Source organism: Phaethon aethereus, assembly GCF_964289735.1.
Source record: "Phaethon aethereus genome assembly, chromosome: Z".
Lineage (NCBI taxonomy): Eukaryota > Metazoa > Chordata > Aves > Phaethontiformes > Phaethontidae > Phaethon > Phaethon aethereus.
In genome coordinates, this window is record NC_138577.1 from 72,132,816 (window position 1) to 72,159,547 (window position 26,732).

At 39.7% G+C, this 26,732-nt stretch overlaps 1 protein-coding gene across 1 annotated transcript in view; it reads right to left on the reverse strand.

Annotated features, from left to right (window-relative positions):
• The window catches only part of COMMD10 (COMM domain containing 10), a gene marked incomplete at its 5' end in the record, with an annotated part of 120,869 nt that overhangs the window by 66,697 nt on the left and 27,440 nt on the right, over positions 1-26,732 (reverse strand). The window lies entirely within an intron of this gene.

The following is a 26,732-nucleotide window of genomic DNA, read 5'->3' on the forward strand; positions in this document are numbered from 1 at the left end:
GTTTTCTGCAAAATAGCACACAGAATATTTTAAGTGTCACTACAGTTTTAACTGTTGCCACTAAGGTAAGCAGAAACACTTTGTTCCAGTTTGTTCCTCTAGTGTGGTTTTGCTGTAAAAAACATGTAGCTTTATTTCTACTATAACCTACTATGAAAAGTATAGCTTAATCTTTTCTTCCCCCTTCTCCAACTCATGCTTCACACATGTGAAAAAGCTAAATTTTCTTGATTTTGGTCTTTCTGCACTTTTTCCTTTCTTTATCCCCATTTGGAGCTGTGAAGATGTCCCTTCCCCCATTTAAGCCTTTTATTTTATGGTACTTATCTATTTTTAGCCTTACATGTTTCAGTCAATATGAGGCATTAGCACAGAAAATAATTGTTGGGATCTGTTCCTCTTTCTTCCTTAATGTAGTAAAAAGGAAAGTTGTATAGCAGTTTGGCAGTCTTACTGGCTGTGAAGTGTCATTAAATAAGAGATGGCAAGTTTTATCACGCACCTCTGACTACTAAATTCACAAAACAAACAGAAGGTTTACCATGGGAGGTAGAGAGCGATCAGGCAATATCCTCAAGTCACTCTTCCAGTAAAACAGCGTGTGGTTACTAAAATTGCTATGGGAACATGGGAGTTCATCAGAAACATACAGTTCTAGGTGAAAATGCTCCTTAACCTTTTACATTACCACTACTACAAAAAAAAACAAGATGTAGAAAGCCTGGTGCTCATATACCAGGCGAAATTAAAACATTAAATTTGAAACAGCGTCATGCTAAAATCTTTCATGCAGTCTTTGTGGTTAAGCTGTAGTATTCGATTAAGGAAAGAAAGTCTCCGCATGTGTCCTCCAGTAACGCACTTCACTTGATTTTAACACATTCTTTAATTGCAGCTGAAAAGAAGAGGCCACGGTGAAGGGGTAAACAAGAGATAACTGTTTTCTTTTGAGCCAGTGCTGCATGCAATTATTCTGCTCAATGGACTACTCGTATGATTTTGGAGGGAAGTGAAGTTATATCTGGGTATCTCCATTGTGCACACAAATTCTGCTCTGACTTCCCTCCATGTTTTATGGTTCCTTGACAATGAAAGCGTATTAAAAAAACCAAGTCCTTCGGCCAAAAAAAAAAAAAAGCTAAATTCACCAGAATTTAACTAATTGTCTGCCACATTATTCATAGTTCCTCTTAACCACATATCCCGTTTCCAAATATTCATAGTTTGTGAAACAAGGGTTTACTCCCTCTAAACAGGAAGCTAAAAGTATCTTTCAGGACAAGTTAAAACAGTGTTCCTCAACAGATAGCTATTACACCACCTCCACAAATATATTTGGATTTTGTACTACGCTTATAGTAGTTGTGCTGAGGAAGCCTTATTTCTCTGATTTCTGCAGCAGGGCCAAAATGTGGTCTGGAAATGAATATAAATGTCAGCTATTAAAACCAATGTTCCAAACGCAGAATTCAGGTTACCCAGCTTATTTGAATTACAAACCCTGTCTTCTCAAAATACAAATGAAGTCTTCTAAACTAAATGCAACACCAAGAATCAAAAAACCCAAAACAACAATTTTAATTATCCATGTAGCATATTTCTTTCTGCTTCCTGTCATTTACCCCATTAGGACAGTCCTTTAAAGCGACACAGGAGAACAGCAGAGGGCATTTGTAATTTTTGTGATGTTTACAAGGTCGTGGATATCACAGATGTGATTTAAGACCAGTTGCGTTGAAGGAACACAAGGAATGAATTAGTCCCTTGCTCATAAAAAAATTAATCAAGGAAAAATAAGTAACATACACAAGCTTTTTGCTTTCAATAAGCAAACTGTCTATCAGATGACAAGGTTAAAAAAACTACTAATAGAAATACAGAAAACTGATCATACTGGTAACTGATCACATTCCAGATATGTTAAGTATCAAATCTGTCCACAGGGCCTTGGCAAACATGGTAATGACCAAACCAAGAATATAAGACTAGTAATAATGAAAAAAGATTCCCATTACATAGGGAACCTTTCTCCATAAGAAGTATTTTCTATAGCCTTGATATCCTCATGACAGGGTGTATAATAAATTATTCAAATAATAATTAATATGTTTGGGATCCAAAGACCTGAAAGACAGGATTATGTATTTTGTTAAATCTACTCTAAAAATTATGCCCAGTTGTTCACTTCTATCAGAAGGCACCAGAACACCTATGCCACACAAACCTCTAAAACATTTCCTGCATGTTTGCCACACTGAGTAGGCACAAATGGCTAGTGTGAAAGCAGCTCTTAGAGAAAGCAAGGATGATTTTTGGACTAGCCCAGCTCCATCCTCTATGCACCTCTTTCCTCACTTCTCCAGATTCTCTACTTCTATGAAACCTTATTTTACAATGTAAAATAAGAGCCACACTGACATGTAAATCTGAAGTTTCACTTACACTGTTTTTAACTATACCATAAACATCATAATTGTCAAAACCCACTCATCCACTCACCCACCACTCTGCTGTGTGTGCCATATTTGTACTGCCAAAAGTAAAACATAAAGGAGTAAACTGGAATAATACAGTCCAGACCTGCACAATGGTTACAGCACAAAATTAAAGACAATAAAAGAATGTGTGGATTTCTCACTTTGAGGTATTGGCCATGTCTCAGACATACTTATTTATTACTTCAGAGTATCTGACAGCATAAGAATAGTTCAGATTGCGTCAACTGTTACAACACACATTATGAATATCCTTGTTCTCCTCTGTTCACCAGAACCAGAATTAAGACATCCTGCTTCCCAGTAGACAGTGCTTGGGTTTTGTTCCTGAACTTATTGTCAATGTGCGGCATGACCTTTTGCTAATGTTTTACCTCCATGTGCATTAGTCTGTTTCAGATTAAAGAATTCAAATATTTCTCTTTTTCTCTTGTAAAGCTTTTAACAATTTACAAATAGAAATCATATTAAAAACAGCATGTCAGAATTCCAACAGATTTTATTCAAAAATAGATTCTTTTAAATATGTAATTCCACTCCTAACTCACAATTGACTGCTACTGTTTTAAGTTTTTACACCTAATAGGTCTGTCTTGTCTTTGAAAGCACTCATAGAGAAAGAAAAATATACCCAGATCCCTACTTCACTGCAAAGACTGTGTTTCATTATGGTAAAGAAAGGGTTAATTTTTCATTTCCAAATCTTTTCAGAAGTCTAATTTAAGAATTGAATCAATAAAATAGACAAGACCCCAAGGGGAGGGGAAGGGTACATATTAGAAGCAAATGGTATAATGTTTCAGTGCGTGATTTTTTTCCTTTAAACAAAGCATAATTTTTAGATTAAATAAGTGAGAAAGGCAACAGCGTTATTATTCCTGCTATGGTCTGTAACAAGCCCAGCATACTTTTATTACCAGTGAACACTGCAGGTTAGGATGCAGTTGCATGTGAAATTTGAGCAGTACCTTCCACTGGCAGAATACCACTGTTAAAAAAAGTGTCCCAGCAAAACCCTGCTTCCAAGGCTTAGCCTGACAATAATTAATATGTTATAGTTCATAATACGCTTTCTATAAGCTTTTTCAATTTATTAGATACAGCAATATAACATTTTACAACCATATTTTCATTCCTTACACCTTATGAATTCAGTCTGATAATTGGCTTGTACGTTTTAAAGGTTTTACAAACCTTAACCTCGTAATGGGTTTAAAAAACAACCATACGTACACAAGGCAGCAATGCCACAGGAATGCAGCCATCCACTACTCTGCTCTCCCTAGCAAGCTTCTCCATCCTCACTCACCATTCTCATGCTAGCATTTGCAGTGGACTGAAAGAAGTGCTTTGACTGTACCTCGAAAGGAAACCACATCAACACTACCCCTTATGCCTGACTCGCTTGTAGGGGCACTGCAAACACACAAGCACAGTCTTAGGTGCCACAGGACGGCACATCTTGAAGTACCGGGGACTCAGCATCCCAGTGCCAGATTAGCACACCACCCCGCTGCCTGTAGATCTGTTATCAAAGCAGCGCTGAGCTGGCAAGGGACCACGGGTTTATGGTCATTCCTCTGTCACACATCAACTGGGGTGTAGGTGTAACTAGGTACTCAGCTTGTCACACTGAAGTATAGGCAACATCCAATTTTAGCAGGTGGTGTATTAAAATAAAGAACATTGCTGTTTATTACTTGCGAAGAGGAGGGGCAGAGCTACACAGAATCCAAATCTTCCACAGCGCTTCCACAGCTTTTCCTACGGAGCATGAGCACTGTATTAAAATTAGCATCTAAAGAAAGCACTGCAGAATTACAAGGCATATCAGTTAACAGGTTAAAACACTGATAAGAGGAAATATGAAAGTGCTAGACTAAAATCAAGAACCGCATTTAGCAATAATCTGAAGGAACGTTTTCCAATTGTGATAAAAAGCTGCTATTTTTAAGTACAGCAAAATGGATCCTGCTGCAAGGATTTTTATAAATGCATACCTTATCCAGACACAAAGCAACAAGTTAAAAAAACCATCACTAATTTCAGACCTTCTTAGGGAAATTAATCATAAAAGTTACCTATCAAAATAGTGTACTTTCTCAATGCAGAACTTTGCAGATTTTAGAAGGAAATGTGCAGCAAATGAAGGTCAGCATTTAAAATGTTGAAGCTTTTCAGAGATGCACTATTAATCAGTTTTAACATAAAAACTTCACGTCCCCACTCACCAAACCCTACACTGTAAAATGTGAAGTCACATTACAGATTCATAGCAGAAATAGAAAAAAAAAGTTTCCTTGAAATGCTACTCTGCTTATTGGTCCTAAACAAGCTTAAATCACTAGTATTACTCTAAAAATAAACTAAGTCAATAATAGAGTGACAAGAGATCAGAACCCAGGTCCCAAACTGTTGGTATCCTGAACTACAAGTTCTGCCCAGAGTAAATGCAACCACAGATATATGCCCAAATGCACATTTAATATAGTATTAAACATGGAACACCTGAAAATTTGCAGTCCAGGCCCAGAGCTACTATTGCCTCTGGTCCTTTATCCTGTATATTTTTTTTACCTCATTTCAGTGCTTCCTTTCTCAAACAGCTCCTTATTAAGCATGTTTCACATAACTAATAAATATAATGCCAGGTTTTGCTAACTACAGTAATACTGGTTAATGCTTGACATAGGTCCTGAGTCTGACAGGGTATGAGCAACTTGTTATTTTCCATCATCTAGTAGAGGCTGAGTGATTTTAATGAGAATCAGTTTCACTGAAGAACTCTTATGCAATGTTATAGTACTTTTGTACATGTCCCAGTAAGTAGCATTTCTAATGAAAATTCACTTGGACAGCTTAACGTAATATTCAAAATGGAAAATGTGACAAACTGACTAGAATTGTGTGGTTTTTAGAAAGGGCCAAAACAAATTAGGAACCTTCACAAAAACTAAGTGCAACTCTGTCTGGGAAACAGACACTTTGATTTGTTCATTTAATGTCTCTGTTGCTTTCCTCCTCTAAAAAGGTGATCCCACCTTTGACTCTCTCTGGAACCTGCGCACACTTGCTTACTTTTCTTATTTAACTGAAACAGAGCAGATTAACTACTAAATTCCTCTCGAGGAAGTGGAGAGGCTGAGGAGCATCAGGGAGTGCAAGAGGGAGGTGGATCAGTGGAGCCACACGCTGCCGTCCCTGAGGCAGAGGCAGCCGGTGGAGGCTCCACAAGCAGCGGGGGATCCCCTGCCCTCATGCTTCTGGGCAGCAGAAGGGGACCTAAGAGACAAGGGGAAATGGAAGCAGGTCCCTGCTTGGGGCAGCAGGCGAATCCCCTCCCGGCCTCCCTCACCGTCCCAGCTGCCCTCACACAACAGGTATGGGGCTCTGGAATCCGAGGGCCAGGAACATGAGGACCTTGATGAAAGTCCATCCAGGGGGTTGCCCAGGGTGAGTCAGGCAGCCCCACGCATCAAGACTTCCTCTGTTAAGAAAAAAGGAGGGTAATCGTCATAGGTCACCCCCTTCTGAGGCGTGCAGAGGGCCCAATATACCGACCGGACCCAAGTCACAGGGAAGGCTGCTGCCTCCCTGGGGCTCTGGTGAGAGATGTCACCAGGAAACTCCCTGGTCTGGTTCGGCCCACTGATTACTGCCCGCTGTTGGTCATGCAGGTTGGCAGTGACGAGGTTGTGCTAAGAAGCCCCAAGGCAATTACAAGGGACTTGAGAGCACTGGGGCGACTGATCGATGGAGCAGGAGCACAGGTAGTGTTTTCATCAATCCCTTCAGTGACAGGGAGGAACACTAAAAGGAATAAGAAAGCACACCCAGACAACACATGGCTCAAGGGCTCGTGCCATCGGCAGAATTCTGGGGTTTTTGACCATGGGGTGGTTTACACGGCACCGGGCCTCCTGGCAGCAGATGGAGTGCAACTGTCTCCAAGGGGGAAAAGGATTCTTGCTTACAAGTTGGCAGGCCTCATCGAGAGGGCTTTGAAATAGGTTCGAAGCAGGAAGGGGATAAAACCATCTCACTAGAGATGAGCCTAGGGGTGGCATGCCAGTGTTGGGGGTGAAATCAATAGCCCAGCTCAAGTGCATCTACACCAATGCCTGCAGCATGGGCACCAAACAGGAGGAGCTGGAAGCCCTTGTGCAGTGGGACAGCTATGACTATGACAGTCGCCATCACAGACCCTGGAGTGCTGCAATGGATGGCTATAAGCTCTTCCGAAGGGATGGGCATGGAAGGAGAGGCAGTGGGGTGGCTCTGTATGTTAGGGAGTGTTTTGAGTGCACAGAAATGAACGACTGTGAAGATCAAGTCGTGTGCTCATGGGTAAGGATGAAGGGGAAGGCCAATGAGGCAGATATCCTGCTGGGACTCTGTTGTAGACCACCCAACCATGATGAAGAGGCAGATGAAGCATTCTACAAGTGACTGGCAGAAGTCTCGCGATCGCTAGTCCTTGTTCTTATAAAGGACTTCAATCTACCGGACATCTGCTGGAAGTATAACACAGCAGAGAGGACACAGTCTAGGAGGTTCCTGGAGTGTGTGGAAGGTAACTTCCTGACACAGCTGGTAAGGGAGCCTAGCAGGGGAGGTGCCTTGCTTGACCTGCTGCTTACAAGCAGAGAAAGACTGGTGGGAGATGTGGTGTCGGAGGCTGTCTCTTGGGCTTCGCGACCGTGATGCTGATAGAATTCTAGATTCTGAGTGAAGTAAGGAGAGGGGTCAGCGAAACCACTACCATGGACTTCTGGAGAGCAGACTTCAGCCTGTCCAGGTCATTGGTTGAGAGAGTCCCTTGGGAGACAGTCCTGAAGGGCAAAAGGGTCCAGGATGGCTGGACAGTCTTCAAGAAGGAAATCTTAAAGGCGCAGGAGCAGGTGGTCCCCATGTGCCGTAAGACGAGTTGGCGGGGAAGCAACCAGCCTGGCTGAACAGGGAGCTTTTGCTGGGACTCAGGGAAAAGAGGAGAGTTTATCACCTTTGGAAGAAGGGGAAGGCAACTCAAGAAGAGTACAAGGATCTTGTTAGGTCAAGCAGAGACAAAATTAGAAAGGCAAAAGCCCAGCTAGAACTCAATCTGGCCACAGTCGTAAAGGATAACAAAAAATGCTTTTACAAATATATTAACAACAAAAAGAGAGGCAAGGAGAATCTCCATCCCTTATTGGATATGGCGGGGAACATCATTGTCACCAAGGATGAGGATAAGGCTGAGGTACTTAATGCCTTCTTTGCCTCAGTCTTTAATAGCCAGACCAGGTATCCGCAGGGTATTCAGCCCCCTGAGCTGGAACATGGGGATGGAGAGCACAATAAACTCCTCATAATCCAGCAGGAAAAAGTTAAGAATCTGTTAAGCCACCTGGATACCCACAAATCTGTGGGGCCTGATGGGATCCACCCAAGAGTACTGAGAGAGCTGGTGGAGGAGCATTCCAAGCCACTCTCCACCATTTATCAGCAGTCCTGGTTAACAGCGGAGGTCCCAGACAACTGGAGGCTTGCCAATGTGACGCCCATCTACAAGAAGGGCCGGAAGGAGGATCACGGGAACTACAGGCCTGTCAGCCTGACCTCCATGCCAGGGAAGATTATGGAGCGGTTCATCTTTACGGTGCTCACAGGGCATGTGCAGGACAATCAAGGGATCAGGCACAGCCAGCACAGGTTCATGAAAGGCAGGTCCTGCTTGACCAACCTGATCTCCTTCTATGACCGGGTGACCCACCTAGTGGATGAGGGAAAGGCTGTGGATGTTGTCTTCCTGGACTTTAGTAAAGCCTTTGACAGCGTCTCCCACAGCATTCTCCTGGAGAAACTGGCGGCTCGTGGCTTAGACAGGTGTACTCTTTGCTGGGTAAAGAACTGGCTGGACGGCCGAGCTCAGAGAGTCGTGGTGAATGGCTAAATGGTTAAATCCAGCTGGTGGCTGGTCACAAGTGGTGTTCCCCAAGGCTCAGTTCTGGGGCCGGTCTTGTTCAATATCTTTATCGATGATCTGGATGAGGGGATTGAGTGCTCCCTCAGTAAGGTGGCAGATGACACCAAGTTGGGTGGGAGTGTTGATCTTCTGGAGGGTAGGAGGGCTCTGCAGAGGGATCTGGACAGGCTGGATCGAGGGGCAGAGGTCAACTGTATGAGGTTTAATAAGGCCAAGTGCCAGGTCCTGTACTTCCATCACAACAACCCCATGCAATGCTACAGGCATGGGGAGGAGTGGCTGGAGAGCTGCCTGGCAGAAAAGGACCTGGGGGTCCTGGCTGAGAGCCAGGTGAATATGGGCCAGCAGTGTGCCCAGGTGGCCAAGAAGGCCAACAGCGTCCTGGCCTCTATCAGAAATAGTGTGGCCAGCAGGAGTAGGGAAGTGGTCGTGCCCCTGTACTCGGCACTGGTGAGGCTGCACCTTGAATCCTGTGTTCAGTTTTGGGCCCCTCATGACAAGAAGGACGTTGAGGTGCTGGAGCGTGTCCAGAGAAGGGCAATGAAGCTGGTGAGGGGGCTGGAGCACAAGTCTTATGAGGAACGGCTGAGGGAACTGGGGTTGTTTAGTCTGGAGAAGAGGAGGCTGAGGGGAGACCTTATCGCTCTCTACAACTACCTGAAAGGGGTTGTGGCGACGAGGGTGTTGGTCTCTTCTCCCAAGTAACCAGCAACAGGACGAGAGGAAATGGCCTCAGGTTCTGCCAGGGGAGGTTTAGACTAGATACTAGGAAAAATTCCTTTGCTCAGAGAGTGGTCAAGCATTGCAACAGGCTGTCCAGGGAGGTGGTGGAGTCACCATCACTGGAAGTGTTCAAAAAACGTGTAGACGTGGCACTTCGGGACATGGTTTAGGGGGCATGGTGGTGTTGGGTTAATGGTTGGACTTGATGATCTTCAAAGTCTTTTCCAACCTTAATGATTCTGTGATTCTGTGATCCTGTAAATTAATCATGACTCTATTCAGCTGCTTTTTCAGGACTCTGTAGAAAGAGTCTAGTTACACCTTTATAACTGAAATCTCTCCACAACTGCAGAATAATTTAGCCTGAAATGGGCCTCAGGAGGTCATCCGGCTCAACTATGCCCACTCCCCTTCCCAAAGCAGGAGTAGCTCTGAAAGTCTACATATTTTGCTTTACAGAGAATTTTCAACATATACCCTCCTCACAAATGTCCACTTCTGACATCTTACTTGAGGACAGCACTTTCACAGCATGAAAATTTAAACCTCTTTTAAACTTTCCAGCTACAAAACCACATAAACTGTTCCTTCAAAATTTAATTTAGTCATTTTCAGTGATGTCCTTGATCTTCTCCCTTCCAACTAGAAAATCTTATTTAAAATACTAATTGAATACATTGAAATCCTTTTGATAGAAACCACTATCATCTCAGACAAGAATCTCCAAGTTCCAGTTGTGGTTGCCTTAATCACACTTAATCACTTCTTTTTATCTTTTCTCCATAACTTCCTCATTTTTTACTTTTTGTATCACTGCACATGTTAAAAGCAGCACCCTTTATTTCTATGATTTCCTTAGCTAGCTACATATCAATTATTAGTTGAGAAAACAAAGCGGTAGGCTAATTCCTGCAGCTTAAAGAGGGTTTTGCTCCTCAGCCATTCATTTCCTGCCTCAATCAATTCCATACATTCCATGTTACTCTTGATCCTTTAACTGAAACTACTTTGCCAATTTTATCTTATCTGTTACTAATGTGCACAATATCTACTCCAAATGTGTTCCATATTGACATTTCCATAATTTCCATTCTTCTCCCCTTCCTACTTTCTCTTTCATAATGCATGTTGATTGCAATCAGGTAACTTTGTTATCACTGCTATTCATACCTCTACCTTTTAGTTGTATGTACTTTACTTACAAATCAAATTATTCTTATTGTATTCTTTGGTTTATGTTTGGACACAAGAGAAAATTATTTTAAAACAGCTACAGTAGCACGAGATAAGCTCTCCATTTATAAAACTTCATATGCAAACTTTATACATAAAGCTCTTTGACACTGTGAATTGCTTGGGGTAAAAATCATATTATTTTAAGGCTGCACATATGAATGACATTACTAATAACAGAAAAAGAATCTAATCAAATATCACTTCAGACAAACATGTACAAACACGATTACAAAAAAGAAAAAACAAAATGCTTAGCAATTTCCTGCTTTTTAAATTTGTAGGAAAGTTTGAAATACTTAATTGTCTCTCCAGCTCACTGATTTCATTAACAAGAAATGCAAATGCATCAACCTTAATAAATTCCATGCAATTTCTCTTTCTTGACTCTGAAAACAGAAAGTTTTATGTGCTTACCAAAAATCTTCCTGATCTTTGCATTAGTAGCAAACTAAAGGCACAAAGAAGAGTCTCACTTTTATCTGCATTTGTAAAGCAAAACACTAGTCTTAAGATGTCGGCTAAAATCTGGGAGACAACTGCCGTTTTGAAAAGCATGAGTCCAGGAACCATGAAAAGCAAGTGCAACAGTTAAGAACAGGGCATAGTTTAAATCTGCACTTTCTTTTGCTATGTCACAGCCTTCTTCATGCTTACAACTCACAACCACCTGCAAACCAGCCTATTTCCTTCTGTGCCAGTGCAATTTTTTTGTAGGGCCCGCTGGAAACATAAGCACTCATGATTTCCAGAAGGCTCCAGGACACTGGTTTGGTTTCATTTTCTCACTTCAGGGATCCATTTTGCAGTGTAGCTTTACAAACACACTGGCACAACTGAGAGAGTGGTGAACTTCATTCACCAGCCTTTCTTCCACCTACTACAGAAGAAAACACACACTCTGCGTTCCAGTGGATTATAGCGGGAGAATCAATACATTTCTCAACAGCCAGCAGGAGGGAGGGGTCTTGTTTGGTTTTGTTTTGCTTTTATTCCAAAGTTCATCTCTGCAGTCACAGTTTGTTCTACTGCTTTTGTGTTTGCCTTGAAGGACACCTGACAACAGCTGACATGCAAAAAAATCCCACTTAAGCAACATTACGGTTTAGAGTCTCTATCAGTAACTTCAGGATAAAAACATTTTCAACATTCTAACAAAAGCAGCCAAGGAAATTCAATCCCATGCTATGCTATTCCCCATGTTGCCTATTCCAGAGGCAACCTTCTCCTCCTTCCTGGTCGAGGATTTCCTGCCCCTTTCCAAACTGATTTCCAGGCTCTGTGCAGCCCACAAAGCAACGGAATTGTAAGCAAAACACATTTTACTGTCAGTCACACATCTGCAGTTCCCCCCCCCCCCGCCCCCACATTTAAACTTTAAATTTACACATTTAAATAGGAAATTTTATTTAAAAATTATTGGAAAAATCCTTTTGGTCACCTCACCAATCTTTCTGCTAGTACATGAGTGTATTCTATCTTATACTCTCTGGAACTTTTTTTTTCTGTTTTCTGTAGAGCATTCATCTACCTTGGGGGAGATCAGTCACCTTCTTCTACATCATTTTTTACACCACCTTCAGAAAGCAGAGAGTGCACAGCTGAATCCCAGTACTAGATTGGAGACTAGAATATGCCCAGCCAAGCGGTCTCCTTCTCCCCGGTGCATTATTTCAGCAACTGGACGGTATATTATCCACAGTGCCCAAAAGTGTTATCTGCATAGTGTTTAATGACAGCAAAGCCTGATCTTAAATCAGAATGCTCGTAATCAATTAGTGTTTGGGTAAAAATCCAGGACTTCTATGAGAAACAATCAGAAAAAATTAAATGGTAATTTTTACACAGTTTAAGTCAATTAAACTTGAAAGGGATTTTGTGGGACAAACTAAAAGACGCTTTTCTAGCCCAAAGGCTTTCTTCTCAACATAATCCAAATGCTTTTACACTCAGTAAAGATGTTAGTGTTCATTCCACAAAAAAAACCCAACCCTGCAAACAGTATTTTAATGGAATTGTAAGAATTAGATGCAAATGATAAGGAAACAGTGACTCCATGTGACTAGGTATTTTTTTTAAACTTTACTTTCACAAAGCTAAAGAATAATTTAATTTTCTCAAGCTCTGAGGTAATATGAAGATACTAACATATGTCGCACATGTAAAATCGCAGAAGATTAATTTTGTACCTGTTCCAGACCTGTTGGTAGAACTGCACATTACTGGGTATCATTTCCAGTGGCAATAGAAACCTGCCGTCTTCCTAACATTGACACTCTTCCTACCCCTGCAAAGAATTAAATGCCAATTCCACATAACTCTGAAAATGGGAAGCGTTTGTTTATATATAAAGATACATACTAAAATAACAGTATTTTGGTTTTGAGCTGCAAAGCTCTTCTTGCAGTTTTATAGGCTGACTTGTATTTGGTCCACAATTCTTGTTTCCTTCTGTAGTTTAAAAAAAAAACTAACGCTGAAAGCACATTACTGAAGTGTTTCCGAAAACAGTGGGAAAAACAGAATGCTGATTTTTTTCCATTGTCTGAAGCCACATTGCTATAAAAAGCTAGTAGTCTCCCAAGTTTCCAAGTTTTGAGCATCTTAAAAATAGTCACATTAACAAAAACATTCATGTTACTTCAACAATTTCAAAGCTGGGTTATGTTGGATGGGAATGCTTTGAAAACATACTATTTTATTGCAAAGAAGGTAAGAAAGGGCTTAGAATGAGTATCCACAACATAACGTCTCACTGTGGTGCTTAAGTTACAGCACTGCACCTCTCATGCTCAGTGCTGACAAACATGTTTCATCAGTCTACCCATAAAGAACAGACACAATAAATGCCTTTTTTGGGTTTGTTTTTTTGGTTTTTTTTTTTTTGTTATTATCCTTCCTCTGCCTTACTATTTCCACACATCTTTGAAGGATCTGTTGTTGGCTCACCCTTGGATCAGAGTCTCTCGGTTAAAGATGTGTCAAGGTCTTCTATTCAAAAAGCAGTAAACACAACAAGTGTACTCTGTCCTAGACAGCCATTGCAGGCCTCAATCATAAAGTCAAGGATGGCTCCAAGTTCTTTGTGACTCCCTCAAGGCCACAGGAGCATACAATTGTGGTTTAAAATGGTAATGTGAATTTTAAAGAAACGCCACTAAAAAAAAATTCAAATATGCTACACTTAAATTTTCAAGAGCTTTTCAGAATGACTTTTCAGACACTGGGTTGAGAACTAAGCACTGTGTCACATAGCATAAAGCTTCTCACAGTGCTTCGCTTCCTTGCATGTTAGTCGTCCTCAGCCCTACCCAAAAAAATCACTAGAAGTTCAGCCCAGCTTCAGTTAGCCCTCAATGAACACTTCCTTGCTCCTCTGTTGCTGTTAATTGCCTCCACCTTCCCGTATTGGTTTCATGCACTCTGCTCCGTGTTACACCGTTCTCAGACATCACTGTGCCAGCTTACCTGAGTCTGCCTGGCTACAGCACCCCTGGCAAATCAGTGCACTCCAATGGAGAAGCTCCTTGCTACTGCAGGCAAGCAGTTCTGAAAAGGTGTAGCATTAAACGCTTCCTCCTGTGTATTGTCTCAAATACATCTGTATTTGGAAAGACATCAAATAGTACCGATTTCAGTACTAAAAACTGGCTATTCTTGATGTCATCCATATTATCTACGAACCATTTTGGTCCTCATCAGAAAGACTTTCATTTTCACTCAACGTGATACGAATTTAGAAGGAGGAAACTAAAATGCTCACTCAAGAACTTGTTAAATGTTAGCCTCCCAAAGCACAGATAGGAGTACACTGCCATCCAGGAACTCTGAAACTGTCTAAAACTGCCTAAACATCTTTCTTGCATGTGTATCAACCCCTTTTATCCCTTTAAGGAGCAGAAGATACCTACAGCACAAAAAGGGCTTTAAGGCCTGAAGAAAAAGGAAACCAAGGTATTAAAGAATTATAATCATATATTATTTAATCAACTATTCTTCAAAAAGAAAAGAAACAGAAGCAACAATGAAAAAAAAAGATACTAGTTATATGAGGGCAGTATTTGAAAACGTGTATTAGAACTTCTTTGACATAGCATCAACCCCAGGAATTCTGTCCCACTTTGATGGCAACTCTGCTGTTTGAGAGATTTCAAAGATATTTTGGAATCTGTAGCATTTGTTTGATAGGAGCACAAGAGGCTTGCTCCTGTGCAGATGGGATGACGGAAAGGTAAAAGGAATGGGCATGTGAAGAGGCAAAGTGATCTAGAAATGACAAGAAAAAACAGCTCAAGAGTTCTGTTTCTCTGCTGTCACAAGGACTTTCCTGAATCTACAGATACCTTTCTTTCTGTGTCTAAATTGCATCTTCAAATTAACTTTCCCCTCCTGAATACTACAAGATCTTTTAATGAAACACACCTCCTTTCCAGTAATGACTTCAGGTATTTACAGGCAATATTTGTAACATTTATACACTTGTTCTTGAACAAAGATATGTATTTGTTTTCAAGTGTGTTGTCAGATTTTGAAATTCCTTAATTTAGGATTCAGAACAGGAAAGACAACATGAATTTGAACTCCTCTGTGCACTTCATCCCATAGTCAGCTCCAGGCTGCAAAACCGTCCAGGACTACTAGGTATGACGGCACTCCTAAGCCACAAGTGGGCAGCCCCTAAGGTATGGTGCCAGTGCTTCGCCAGGAAGCTTAAGCTTGTGACTCCAATACAGTGGACAACATGTATCTCCATCTCACGAAGGAGACGTGCACCCTTTAGTGCTGAAGTCAGCACTAAATCAAAGAAATATACACCTACCAGTGCTGTCTACAAATCTGGCCCTGAGCAACTTGTTTTGCTGCCAAATTCCCAAACTCGTAACATGACTTACTCCCAAGCATAAGCATCTCTCAGCTCCACGTTTCTGTTGAAGTTGGAAAAGAGGGCAGAGAGATAATCTAGCATTTTCAGCCTTCTTTAAAACTCTGCTGCCTGCCTCTACACACCAGGAGTAATCCAAAAAGCCTCGAATCAGGTATTACTGAAAAACTCAGTGCCTAATCCTGATGTTCTTGAGGAAGGAAAGCATTTACAAACACCACTTACAAAGCAATTCTTGTAATATTTTGATTACATGCACAGCAGAAATTGTCATCCACTTACACCGAGACAGCTACAAACTCGCTGAGAAGCATCACAGTGCAATTTTCTCTTCCATTTGACCCACTGGTGTGGTTCCATCTCATGGGCCAGCTGGACAACTTAGTTACTCTGACTATGTATATGCAAGTTCACAAGTGTTGCTCAAGTTGTCAGAAAGAAGCAGCTTTTCCTCATACATAAATTTCAAGCTAGACAAGCATTTTCATTAGCTTTGGCTCTACTTTTGTATTTTATATTTCCCTTTCATTACTACAAAGCTTCAATGTGTATTCTTAGTAACAGGATCTGTCTTGATACAGAAAAAAATTATTTTCCTTTCCCCTTTCAAAACTCTTTCTATTACTGCCTTGCCAGTGAGCGTGCATTCCTAAAAATGCGTATTTGTTATTTCATTAGTAGTGATTTTATACAATCATACTGAGCAAGCTTTGCTCAGGGGCTGTAGGCCACACTGTGGGTTGTGGTTTCCTGTAAAAGAGGTCATATTTCATGTATTTTAACCTGTGAAAAAGGTCACTTGTCATAGTAGCTTTTAAAGTTTGCTAAGTGTTCATACAAAGCCAAGTGGCACAAACTTAGATGCTGCACGGTTCCAGATACCAGACTCCTGCCATTTGTAAACAACAGGAAACAAGATGAGTGAAAATTGCCACCCTTGCATATAATTGAGGTGATGACCCACCCTCTTCCACCTGAAGCATGACTGGAAAGGATGCCGCAGCATTGTTACAGACACCTGTTCAATTTCAAACGCACACCGTTGATATTGTTTGACAGCATGTACTGTGTATTTATTGCCTCAAGCAGGACAGATGTTAGCAATGCAGGAGGTGCTCACTTTGCACCCTTTCAAGAACATACATACTACTCCTCCAGGAAGCCAGATCTGGCAATTTTATTAGTTTGCACATTGACAAAAAAATTAGCAAAAGTAACAGGAAAGTAAGCTCAGCAATTCTGCAAAGTGGACACAAAATATAGAACAATCCAACTGCTTTTAAATTAAAAAACATTCTATTAACCTGCAAAGCAGCTTGTTTGGAAACTCATAATCACTGTCAGGATAATTTTCTTTGACAGTACCATTCTGTACCAAAACTCATGAAGCAATGCATTTAAAGAACTGACAAAGGAAAAGCAGAGCACAGGGGAGAATCACAATGATGGTGAACACAAATGCAAATGAAGAAGCACAGGCTCCTTCTGTACTACTCTGAGCAGACCTAGCAAGATGCTTGTCATATAACATACCTAATTAGTTTGTAATAGTCTAAGCAATACAGAGCTGCTGGCAAGGTATGAACCAACAGGGTAACTTGATATGGTTTTCCTCACCATAATGAGACAGAAGCAAGGTTCAACCTGAACGGTATGTGAACTGGTCCAGCAAGCTGCTCCTTGCCACCCTTTCACCCCCAAATATCCTCTTCTAATTTAAGTGTTGACATGGTTAGGAAGAAAAGGTATGCATGTGTGTTTTTCAACAAGACGCATGACCGGCTGTGTATAGAGACAATGGAGAGGGAGGAAAAGTGACTGGGTGCAGGATGCACAGCCCCAAAGTGGTCCCACAGTAAGCTGTGGGACCTGACCCTGGCAAGATACAAATGCTCTGACACAGATCAGCTTCTCTCCTTTGGGCTGCACCATAAAAATACTGTAATAGAATTTGTAATTTCCTAACTCAAATTAAACAGTTTCACATGTGATAGCCTCACTTTCTAGTATTATAAAAGAGACAACGTGTTAAAGTGCTTAAGACAGTTCATTTTTGGTTTCTGTGGCAAGCCCTGCTCTTGAAAGGATTACAGGGAAAGTCAGAAAGAAAAATACTGCCAAGCACTCATATTTTGAACCAGAATCTCGTAATTGTGCAACTTCATACTGACAAAGAGTACTCGTGCTATCCAGTCAAAACCCCTGTAAACTTACCAAAACCATGCCTCTGCCCTCAGAGACTCAGCAGTGCTTCTTCTGGAAGAAAGGTAAACTGCCCCATTAAACAAATTTAAGGGATATGGCTAAGTCTCCCAAGTCCTCTGCAGATAATTTGGAAACCTCTACTCTCACTCAACCAGTATCTCTCCCCCTTCCAGTGCAGAAGATGAAGTTACGACCACTGCAGTCAAGACACCAAAGAGAAAGGAGGCAGCTGTTCCCAGGGCAGCTTACCTCTCTAACAGGTCAGCGTACTCTTCAGCAGCATGAGTCGGCTCACATGAAACTCCCCGCTCCAGAAGTGCACTGCTGACCCTCAAGCTGATGCTGATGTTCTTCCATGCAAACATACTAGCTACTAAAATGCAGCAATGCATGCCTGTTCCAGAGCACATCCTCTAGTAAGGGAGTTGAAAAGTTTGTTGAGGAGGACAAAAATTAGAAATTTTTTTTTTAAAAATCCGAGAATTGACATGCAAGAAAATTAAGGAACAATGAAAGATAAATTTACTAAATATTCCCAAATTCTAGAAGTTATTTAAATATTGTGAATTATCTATGAGATTTTTAATCCATCTGGCCCAACTTTTTGCACTTCAGAAACTTCAAAGGGCAAAATCACACTTCTTAGATGTAATTTATTTTCAGCTCTTCTGTCTATTAAGACAGACGTCTTCCAGCATCTAAGGGCAGTCAAACAGATTTTAAAAGCATATCATTATACTCAGGCTTGCAATGAAATGCTTACATATATGCAATGGAGTTCTATAATTTTAATCATTAATTCCAGCCTGTACAAGGCAGATATTATACACAACTTTAGTGCCAGGACTGCCTTAGAAATGCATTAAGAAATGTATTAACTGGATTTGATGTTGAAGCTGGCCTTATTTTGTCAGGACACACAGCATTAACCACATTTTCAAGGAAAAACAATTACTATTCAGCATAAATAGGCAAAAGAAAAAACTTTACAAATATAAGGACTGAAATAACAAGGTCCACTGCAACTGAAGATCAAGTAAGTGATTCTGTAGGGAAAAAAAAGTAAAACTAGAGACTGATTAAAATGACCTGTTTGATGTGCATAAAGTTGTAACACAGCAAAAGTTATTTAGGCAATATGACACTCGGGAAGAAAACAAATACCCCAAATCTTATGGTACTTCTCAAAATGTTCATTTGCATAATGTTCTTCTCCAATTTGCCTATAAAAACCTGCCCTACAGCAATAATTAAGCAAAATTAATTGAAAATACTACGTTTTACAAATTAGAAATTAGCTATAGTGGACTTCTAGTTTACAAGATTTTTTATGAAGATGACAAAGACATATCACAGGAGAAGAACAAGATCAAAGTTGGGTTAAAATATGTCAGCTAGGCTCTTCAGAAGCTGCACAGAGAATCAACATAAATAAGACACTCACAGGCTGAGTGACTACTTCATGCCCCTTGTACATTCCCGCTCATCTCCCTTTCTCTTAGAATATCTTTCATATATTCAAACAGCAACATGGTATCACAGTTCTCAAGCTAATCCATCCACTTAACTTTGAAGGGTGAAAAATAAACAACTCCGGACAAAATAATCAATATATCTTTAAAAAGTTTAAGAAGTTTGTGCAGGCATGCTTTTTTGGGCACTAATAAAAGACAAGACAGATAAAATATTGGGGAAAGCAAGGAAGTAGAACTCCTGCCAGCGTTCATCAGCAGCTCAAGTTCAACAAAGTCACTATCATTATTTACTCTATGAAGAATATGGAATAAAAAGTTACGCAAATTACTAAAGAACTGCTTAGGGTGGACAGTAAGAACCCATTTCATTGGCATTTGTATTAGATTGATTTTCTGTTTCTTCACAGAGTTTTGTTTCTTCTGCTTACAACACAGTTGTTGTAACAGAGTTCCATTTCTATCCATGCCCACCACAAAGCCTGCTGAGCAGTGTTCAGTAAACAACACTGTTTAACACAGGAATGGAAGGCAGAAACTTTTCTCTATTTTCTGCCCATTCTACCACAACTGCAGAAGTGAAATGCAGTAGTGAGAAAAGAAATTTTAACCAACTACAGTAAGCCTGAAAAAAACAGGAAATTCTGTGGAGAAAAGGTGGAGTGCTGCAGTCAGTCTATAAGCAGGTGTGGACATCATACTCTCTTCTACATGGCTGCTATTTAACCCCCTTTTCTGTTTTTTTTACAAATAGGCTGTATAAGACTTAAAGCTTTCTTTGAACACTCTGTACTGTTCTTTCTGGATACCCCAAGCAAAATCTATCTCTTTTTGGAGTGTCTCCAAAAAATGCATTTCTGAATGCAGCTACAAAAGTCAGAAGCATTTATAGGCAAGTTCACAACTGCCATTAAAACATTCTGTGTATATTTAGAACTTACTTTAAACTCCCTTGTTTTTATATTTTGCTTCTCTCTGACTGAAGTTCTCATTATATTCATAGAATGCCTCCAACACAGTATGCACTACGAGAAGACAAAGCATTGAGTCCACCTCTTCCACTCCCACCTAAGAAGTTAACAGCAAAGCACAGACTGCTCCCAAGCTACTGCTACAGTAATGAGGAGCAAGGCAACTGCTTCTAAAGGGTCAGTATAAATGAAAAACAGGCAGTAATCGTGATTGTAAAAGATAATTCTACCTATTCCAACAAGCTCTGAAGTTATCCCTTATGTGGGAACCAGCTACAAGAAAAAAACACAGTTGGCTCTTAACGATGCAAAGTATTTTGAAGCATAAGCCTACTGAGAAAAAATACATGGAAATTCTTTTTCTAAAATGCCACACTTCATGTAATTTTTCTCATTTAGAAACCCTCAAAGGAAAAACAAAGGATTAACAGATAACAAAACTTTCCACAAGCAAGCCTCTCCAAGTTGCAACTGCTGCACAGTAAGAAGTTCACCGTTTTACAGACGGAACAACTGAGAAGCTGGAGAATTGAGAAGCATTTACAGTGGTACTCAGAAAATGTAAAAACACATTTATAGGTAGTTCCGTACAGCTTCCGCAAGGCTTTTATATATAAAAAGTTCATCTCCTGCTTTTCTGAAGAACATACTGCACTTCTTCTCTGCTTGCTACTAATCGTCAAATAATGCAAGAGACAACCACTCTTGATTTAAATGCCATAAAATGCTACTCACTTGATATATCTGGAGGCCTTATGACCCTCTGAATTTTATACCTTTTAACATTCTGAAGAAATTTTGATTTTCATGTGTCTATACATAGAAGAATTATCTGTTTTTAAACATCCACATTAGAAAGCTGCTGGCTTGGAGATTACACATTGTCTTCCACTGCCCTCATCTCCAGTTCTCACAGGCAGCAGTCAACTTCACTGTAACAGAGGACACATGCAGAAGAGCTATGTTGGTAAGACTGAGCCTTGCTGTTAGAGAAAATTCAAGTTTCGTATTCACCTCTCCCTAATCTCACTCATTTCTTACACTACCTTATCTTTCTACCTTAGTCAGGAAGAAAGCAACATGGGAGAGATGCCAATTTTTAACACATCTGTGAAGAAACCACAGAGCTTATTGCCTAAGTAAAAGCAGAGGGATCGGTACGGCCAGGAAGTACTGCAAATGCATAGCAAAAGCACTGAAAAAATAGGTTATTTTCCATTGCTACACACACAAATGGAGACACAGTTCATTTGCTGAAACACTGCAGTTTCTGAGAATAGCAGGGAAGAAAATACACAGATGCCTGAGAATTTGCAATGAATCCCATGAATGTGTTTTCTTCATCTGAAAAGACTGAGGGACCAAGCCTACAAAACCAGTTTGAGGCAAACAGGAAACAAATTTTCTAAGAAAAAAGGTGGCGTGCACAACTGCATTAAATGAGAAAAGACCACAAAGGTCTCACCAGACCTTTGTGTTTTCCAAATGCCCTCAAGGCCTTAAAGTTGAACCCTGTCTGGCAATGAAATGGATCACCAAGTTTAAACTTAAAAGCTAACTATTTCAGATACTTTTCTGCTGCTTATTTGCACTGACAATGGTGCAGTTACACATGATGGGCAATTCAGTTTACTCCAGTACAAAACAAGAGTTTCAGTACTAACTGTAGCTGAGGTTGCCAAAAGCTGCAACCAACTATACAAGGTCAACTGGGCCCATTTTCTTCTTTAATTCCATGACACAGAGACACATGGATAAAGTCATAAAAGTCTTTTAGCGGGAACAGAGCATGTGCAGAGGCTGTTACAGGCTTACATATGCCTGCAGTTACAGCATTTGTAAATTCTGTATTATAAATTATAACACATAAAAATGTGTTATAGATTGTATTCGTAACTTGTGTATATAGACAGGTGAAACATAAGAATACGGTAAAGAGATCCCTGTAAAGAGATCCTTACTATAAGCTGGGTAATGAAATCATGTAAGATCACAAATGGAGCCAGATAATTAACTACACCCTGCAGTACAACTGCCAGAGGTGAGTGCATACTCCTGGAGTCACACCATCTGGAAAGCGGTTTCTAAGTAAAATGTCAAACTACTTACAACTTACAGGACATGGGTTACCCTGCCGTCCATTTCTACACTGGTAAGAAAAGAAAAGTCCTCTCAGCATCTTGACAATTCTGGACTGCAGCTTCATTTTTTCCTCTAATTAAATGGATTTAATCAGAGATAATACATTTGATAGATAAAAAACAGCCTAATGCAAGAACTGCTGTGCCTTGCAAGTCCAGATTTTCTGGCTCTCATGGTTGAGCAATGACATTTCTGACAGCTTTCTGTAGCAATGTGACAGCCTGGAAGCAAATTATAAATTTCAGGCTCTTTTTTTTCAGCAGTCTTTTTCCACATACTCAAGATTATACAGTCATTCTTACTACAGTTCCTACAAATATAAGGACTTTTCTCAATATTCTGAAACGTCCTCTTAGGGAAGTTTCTGCTTTCTTATCAGCAGCATTTATTACGTTTTAGTTCTCAGAACAAAAGTGATTTCATGATGTACCTTGCTAAAAGTAGCAACCTTACTTGTACACAGACATTCACAAAGACCTTGAACCAGGACTGTGCTATCTGAGGCTATCCAGGCCCCCTATTACCTCCTCTAAATAGGAATGAAAAAAACTCTTCTCCCAAGCTCATCCTTAAACATTTTTGCAATTGCTATAGACTTCCAAATCTGCTTGATGAGAAGACTAACTCAGTTCAAGCTTGTTTGTGTTCTGAGAAGGACAACAGCGATGTCCTCATCAGAACAGAACGTGGCTGAGAGGTAGCTGATGAACGTGAGAAGCAATTTACAATTGTTTAGTCTTTGCACCTCATCAGATGTTCCTCATCAGAAATGTTCCTCCAACATCAGGTCTTTTAATTGTCCTTTTTTTTTTGAGGCCCTACAGATACAAATTACTCCTCTATTTTCGGGGGGGGGGGGGCGGGGAAAGGCACCTAAATGCATCACCCTAAAAACTGAAGAAAATGAAGGGGGTACATCATGGTATACATGCTCAACTCTGCCACCTCCTAACTTTCTGGAGTGGGAACGTATCATTAGCATCCATCAACTCTCACTGTTATGCCACTCCACAAATATAACATCTTTTCAGAGGGAAACAAAGGGCTAAACTGAGGGGGAAGGGGAAGCACCACCATATTGCCTTAAATATCCATCCAAGCGCAGGTCCTGCCTGCATGCCATACAGGCTGCACAGAATCTGCAGCCTGAACTGAGAGATTGATAGAGGTCTGCTAGAAGAAAAGCTTTCCTCCTCATCTACTCTGCTTTACTGTTAAAGATGGGGAAAATATTCACAATGTCAAACTTAGAAAGCAGAATAGCATACTTCTTGAAGTAAACAGAGCAAAATGTCTAAGATTTGTTTGTAGTCCAAAAATGTATAGAAAGTCCGTAAAAACTAAGAGGGGGGAAAAAAAGAAAACCATGTTATTTTAAGAAGTAAAAAATAATCATTTAAGTCTTCCAGACTTTTATTTACTCTGTAGAATGATGAGTATGTATTAAATCTCCATTTCAAATGCAGTCAGACTCTATTTTGATTTTGAACAAATAGTTGCAGAAAAAACAGCTTAAAATATTTCCACTGTAATATTCTACTTTTAAAGCATCTAGAAGTTAGGGGAAATGAAAAGGAAATAAAATTAAATTAGTGTAGTAACATTTTAATATTATCTTTTGTCAAAAGTATTGTATTAGCAGGTTTAACAAACCAGCACATTCATTAATTATTTTTTCTCTTGTATTGGCAGACAAAATCCTGTAACAGAATTCTTCAAATACATGTATAAAGCAGAAACAAAATAAACAAAGTATTGAATTCTCACAAGGAATCTATACATAGCATCCACACTGAAATAAAGAACTCCTCCAAGAAGTCCTTAATGTTTAGGAATAAAATCTTAGAAGGAAAACCAAGAAAAGAGCAAAGCCTTCCATAGGAAAAATTGTAATTAGATAACTGAATCTAATGAAATCTGTGGAATGGATGTGCAAAAATCCATTGGATAATTATCAAGAGACAACACTGGACAAGAATAGATTATTTTCCTAATGATTTTCAAGCATAAATGTTAACTATAGATCATGTGTAAAAATATACAATAATATTGTGCATATTGTAATAAACCCTATATGGTAATGCAACTTATTGGATCCTCCTAGTGAAGAGGCACAGCAGAAACTCTACTTCTCACATTCCTCTGCAGAGATAATCAGCACTGATGATGTGACATTTCTGAAGCCCTCAGACCCTTCCTACAGCCTTTACTACAATTTTTTTTTTTTTAATACGTCTGCTATGGTTGTAGAAAATGATCATACTTGTTTAGAAAGGTCTGGACTAGGCAGCCTAAGGAATTACTGCTATTAACATTGGGAAAGAATGTGTGACTGTGTGCCTCTGTGGATAACTAACAAATAAATTACTGAAGGAAACAGATATTAAATAAGCACAGTACTTTTGGGGATCAGTCTTTGTTTGCAAATCAAAATCATAATTAGCAGCACACATCAGGATTGTTAATTTGTGCTCCCTCTACTGGTTAATTCACCCTATAGCCATAAAAATAATAATAGTCTGTACAAAATCCCCCAATTGTTGTGTTGCAACTCAACAGCCAAAAAAACCTGAAACCAAATTATGTTATTAAAGGAAACCTTTATACAAAGCTGATATCTTACACATCAGCTCTAAATGTCATCTTAGCTCATTAAAATGTCAGAATAGAAGCAAAAGGATCTTGCAGTTCAAACAGATGTTTGAATCATACCAGCTTGTTTCGTGTGTCTAGTTCACAGAACTTCCACTTCCCTCAGATTTAGAAATGCAATTAAACATTTCAAATTCTGAATCATTGTAAGAAGCCGCTGTTAATTGGATTTTTAATTGAAAGCTCCTTTTTTCTCCTTCTCATACAAAACACCATCAGCAGCAGAGCTGCAAAGCAGCCTAGATCACAGCACAACTTGGGCTGGAAGGCAGGGTTTGGCAGCCCACCTGATCCACTGCCCTACTCACAGTGGGGCACACTCCACACTTGGGTCAGGATGCTTAGGGACTTGTCCTGCTGATGCCCGAGTATCTCCAATGCTGAAGCTACTCAGGAGTAACCTCTCCAGCAAACTCATTCCTGTACTTAATCACCCCCATGGTGAAAAACTTTTCATGGCATACGCAAAACATTCATTAGATCCAGATAAGCATAATGCAAAGTCTGAGTATGAGCAAACAGCGAATTTGTAACAAAACCCAGGAAAAAACAGTTTATCAAAAATCGTGTGATCTGATCATGATTACTACTAGCACAAGCAGCCTATTTCCTGGGCAATGCAAATGCCACCAGCAGCTTGAATTACCTGAAAGAACCAGAGACGACCTTACTTTTGAATTTTGATGGTGTAATACCTATGAGACTCTGCATTTCATCTGAAGTTTACAGTATATACTCTATAAATATTTATATAGCATATAGCAGATCCTCTGACTCTTTATTTCATGAAGCATAAATAACTTTCATATATCCACAGGTTTTCTGATCTCCTCTCCTGGAGAGGTAATTTAAATACTAATCTTAAATGTCAGCTTCTGACAAAGAACTGTTTAAATGACCTTTAATTGGAGTGAGTTATAGTAAACATTAATGTATTAGTACAATTACTTTTAGCTAGCAAAAGTGGAAATAATGGCCAATTTAATTTACCTTGCTCAGTATGGGGTTTTTTATTAATTGGCTTTAGTTTTGTAGATGAGCAAGACAAACTTCTATTGTTATATACAGATTAGAAATGTAAACACTTAACAATTCCCACAACGACTGACTTCAGAACTGATTCGGAGTATAATTTCAAAAAAAGCATTCGAAGAGCCAGTTTGACAAAGAGCACTACTGCCCCCTAATGCGCCAGGCCACAAAAGCTCCCCTGTAACAGCATTTCGTGTCTTTCTCAAAAAGATCCTTATTATATCCATGAATTATTAAAAAACAAACAAACAAAAAAGTTTTGTGAGAAATGAAGACAATCCTTATGAACATATACACTAAATTCATGCCAAATTTCTGAGTAAAAAGTACACCTATAAGTTTGGGGAGAAAAAAGTAGTATCTAGTATCTAGGATTTTCAGGTAACATAATACTTAGTGCACAAAGAGATCATGAAGATGCAAAATACAGCACAAAAATTATGTTCCAACACTTCTGTCAGTATATAATCAGGTATTAGCTAATCTTCAACCTATTCTATACTAGGATGTAATAATTCAGAAGAAAAACCCTGTCATTATCTTCATACCAACCCAGATTTTTAAATTTTACTGTTCATAGTGTGGCAGCATCCATATGTTTTTCTTGGTGCACTGGTCTATCTAAATGCCAGTTAAAAGTCTATTCTAGGCTTGTAATTATTGCAAAATAATTCTGATCTTGGTATCTAATTACACCCACAAAAAGAAACAGAGAGGAAACAATCAAAAAAATCAACTTGCTGAATTCTGTTTGTAAATGAAACACACAAACTTTCTGTGTCATGTGAAAGTGACATTTTTTCCTCTTTTTTTTTTTTATTGTTTAGCCACAGAATTGAATTTGTGCTGAAGGCAGTGCTGCCCAGTGCAGCTTGGACATAAAATATTGTTTGGTTCCTGTATTTGAATTTCAAAAATACAGACTGCAGTGAACTGCTGAAAAAATACAACTGCTGTAAG